Genomic DNA, 4,195 nt, shown 5'->3' on the forward strand with positions numbered 1-4,195 from the left:
CCTGGATAAAGGCTATGTGCCACCAGGAAAGTGACTATGTGTCATTCAGAGTGTGTCTCTAATTTATTTGAGCAGCTAAGTAAAGTATAACAACTTTCTTAGCATTAATTGCTCAAGGAGCGGCTAAGTCAAGGTGTAATAATCTTCTTAGCAACTATCACTCAGTGTGCTTGCTGTCGCACGAACCATTTTCTCTAAGTATGGATTGGATATTCTCATATGGTCTATGTGACCAAACTCTCTAATGGTCTGTGATTTATTAAGTCTTTGTGACTTACATGAATGAACTAGTCTTAGTGACTTACTTTGGACGAGTGGGAGATGTTGGAAATGGGGAGAGTGAGGATGTGGGAACATGGCCCATGTTCCCCACTACTCATAATGAAAAATCCTTTATGCCCCTAGTGTATTTCCCTATATAAAGGGGGTTCGTCCAAGGATCGGAGGGGTATTGGAGACGAGACTAAGAGGTGAATATCCAAGGCGGTGGGATTTGGTTTGTGGAATTGCGGAGGGCTTTCCGATTCTGTGATCGCTCTTCCGACAGCGAGTTCGTCATTGCCGATTGCGGATCTGCGGGAGATCGCTATAAGTTTTTACCACTTTAATTTTATTCGTCTTTCATGCATTTAGAATAATCTACAAAGATACATTGATTCATGAAAAGACACCAATCTCTATAAATATTTAGATTTCTAGAGATTTCTATATGTTTATGGTAACTCAATATTTTTGCTGGATATTGTGTTGAAGGATTGTTATATCTTGAGAGTAATTTACTGATAAAATTTATTAGCAAACTTTAAGTAGTGAGGGTAAATAAAATTTTAAAGGAATGTATTTCCATACGCCTCAATCTAAATATTCTTAACCCGAAACTACCAAAAATTACGTACCACCAAGAAGGCTATTTAGAGATCATATATTGCTTCAATGGTAATCAACACTTAATGAATTTTGACATAAGAAATTAAGTATGAAATAACAATGCCTTATTTATTAAGAAAATATTCAAATATATGTTTAAAAGGAATTATAATCTATTATATTAAGCATGATAAAGAATATGAAATTAAGGTTTTTTTTATGTATTAAAAATTAAAATAACAGAAACTATAGTTTAAAAACAAGAATTAGGAAAGTTTTAGAGTTTTAGCGGTTTTTTACCAAAATGTTTTATAGAAAGTAAATATTATTATTTCTACTACTATTTATTTATTTATTTTTAAACATATATTTTCTTTTCGATTTTTTTTTTCTTCTGTGTTTTTTTAAAACACCTACTTCACAAACACTATAAAAATAAATAATTATTTTAAGAAAATTCTACAAAATTAACTAAAATCACATTTTAAAGCGCAAAATTATTCTCTTATAATGATAATATTCTGCTGAATAAGAATGAATAACATCAAGTCTGGAGTGATCAATTTGGTCCTATAAAATTTTTTCATCGACTATTAAGGTAAATTGGAAAATATTCGTGGCAGACGGTCAAGAAGCCTAGTGATCATGTCCGAATCAGGAGTCAACGGACGCTGGGGATGTGGCGCTCCCTGCTGGATCCTCGAGTGCTCCGGCGAACCTGCAACAAAACCGAGCCGGGGGGGGGTTTGTCCCGGCGACGGCCCTCCGACGCTCAAGTTAGGCGAAGGAATAAGAAAGTGGCTTCGAAAAATGTAGACTTGTGTACCTCCGGTGAAGAAGTGGAGGCCTTATATAGACCTCTCGAAGGAGCCTGGGCACACCAATCGCAGCAATCACATGCTCTCGACCATGCCTAGGTGTGGGCCTGTCAGACGGGCATCCATAAGACCATACTGCTACTGTATCAACCTCTCCGTGACGTGATGGTGGGGCCTTTAATTGTGCCATCTTGCGTACAGTCTAATCATCATGCCTTTGCTGACATACCATATCCCGAGCTGAGCGAATAGGCCACTCGGCTAACCACTGTTCCCTCGCCACGATTCCGGCCGAGCGGACACCTCCGCTCGGCCACTCTGTCCTCGGCCGAGCGGACACCTCCGCTCGGCCACTCGGCTCCGGTTCTCCTGCTTTGGCGTCAGAAACCCAAACCTTTGGCTGGGTAATCTCTGGTTCCGCTCAGACGGGACCCCATCTGTGGGTCCCCCATTCTTACCGCCGGATCACTTGCCTCCCCTTCAAGTCTAGTCGAAGGAGGCAGTGAGTCCGACTGACTGGACTGTGTGTCCGAGTGGGCGGGCGTCGCCTTATCGCTGCTGCTGATATCCCTTGAGCGGCTCGGCTCTTTGCTTTGTATGCCTTGGCGCTCAACATGGATGTTGGCTCGTCTCCCGGTTTCCTGGCCGGAGGGTTTATAGACGCCGGACCGTCTCTCGATTTTTAACGACGGAGCTCGTCGGCGCGGGTATTTATAGCCGGTCGGCGCGGCTCTCGATCTTTAACGACGGAGCTCGTCGGCGCGGATATTTATAGCCGGTCGGCGCGGCTCTCGATCTTTAACGACGGAGCTCGTCGGTGCGGATATTTATAGCCGGTCGGCACGGCTCTCGATCTTTAACGACGGAGCTCGTCGGTCTTTTGCTCGGGGATTTATAGACGCCGGCTCGTCTCCCGGTTTCCCGGCCGGAGGGTTTATAGACGCTGGACCGTCTCTCGATTTTTAACGACGGAGCTCATCGGCGCGGGTATTTATAGCCGGTCGGCGCGACTCTCGATCTTTAACGACGGAGCTCGTCGGCGCGGGTATTTATAGCCGGTCGGCGCGGCTCTCGATCTTTAACGACGGAACTCGTCGGCGCGGATATTTATAGCCGGTTGGCGCGGCTCTCGATCTTTAACGACGGAGCTCGTCCGCGCGGATATTTATAGCCGGTCGGCGCGGCTCTCGATCTTTAACGACGGAGCTCGTCGGCGCGGGTATTTATAGCCGGTCGGCGCGGCTCGACTCTTTAACGTCTGGGCGCGGATATTTATAGCCGGTTGGCGCGGCTCTCGATCTTTAACGACGGAGCTCGTCGGTCTCCTGCTCGGGGATTTATAGACGCCGGTTCCCGGCCGGAGGGTTTATAGACGCCGGACCGTCTCTCGATTTTTAACGACGGAGCTCGTCGGCGCGGCTCTCGATCTTTAACGACGGAGCTCGTCGGCGCGGATATTTATAGTCGGTTGGCGCGGCTCTCGATCTTTAACGACGGAGCTCGTCGGTCTTCTGCTCGGGGATTTATAGACGCCGGCTCGTCTCCCGGTTTCCCGGCCGGAAGGATTTATAGACGCTGGACCGTCTCTCGATTTTTAACGACGGAGCTCGTCGGCGCGGGCATTTATAGCCGGTCGGCGCGGCTCTCGATCTTTAACGGCGGAGCTCGTCGGCGCGGGTATTTATAACCGGTCGGCGCGGCTCTCGATCTTTAACAACAGAGCTCGTCGGCGCGGGTATTTATAGCCGGTCGGCGCGACTCTCGATCTTTAACGACGGAGCTCGTCGGCGCGGATATTTATATCCGGTCGGCGCGGCTCTCGATCTTTAACGATGGAGCTCGTCGGCGCGGATATTTATAGTCGGTTGGCGCGGCTCTCGATCTTTAACAACGGAGCTCGTCGGGCTTTTAAGCCTAATTTAACCTCCGTCCGAACGGTACGGGGCCTTCGGTATCGAGCGTGCGATTCGTGCAATATACCTCCGGCCGAACGGCCGGGGCCTTCGATATCGAGCGTGCGGCTCGTACAATATACCTCCGGCCGAACGGCCGGGGCCTTCGATATCGAGCGTGCGGCTCGTACAATATACCTCCGGCCGAACGGCCCGGGGCCTTCGATATCGAGCGTGCGCCTCGTACAATATACCTCCAGCCGAACGGTCCGGGGCCTTCGATCCTCGAGCCTTTGGCTAAGTTAATTTTCTTCCCGACCGAGCGGCACGAGGTCTTCCCATCGAGCCTCTGGCTCGGCTACTATACTCCCGGCCGAGCGGCACGGGGTCTTCCCATCGAGCCCCTGGCTCGGTTGTTATACTCCCGGCCGAGCGGCACGGGGTCTTCCCATCGAGCCTCTGGCTCGGTTGTTATACTCCCGGCCGAGCGGCACGGGGTCTTCCCATCGAGCCTCTGGCTCGGTTGTTATACTCCCGGCCGAGCGGCACGGGGTCTTCCCATCGAGCCTCTGGCTCGGTTTCTATACTCCCGGTCGAGCGGCACGGGGTTTATCCATC

This window comes from Zingiber officinale, chromosome 11A, assembly GCF_018446385.1.
Source record: "Zingiber officinale cultivar Zhangliang chromosome 11A, Zo_v1.1, whole genome shotgun sequence".
In the NCBI taxonomy this organism is placed as follows: domain Eukaryota; kingdom Viridiplantae; phylum Streptophyta; class Magnoliopsida; order Zingiberales; family Zingiberaceae; genus Zingiber; species Zingiber officinale.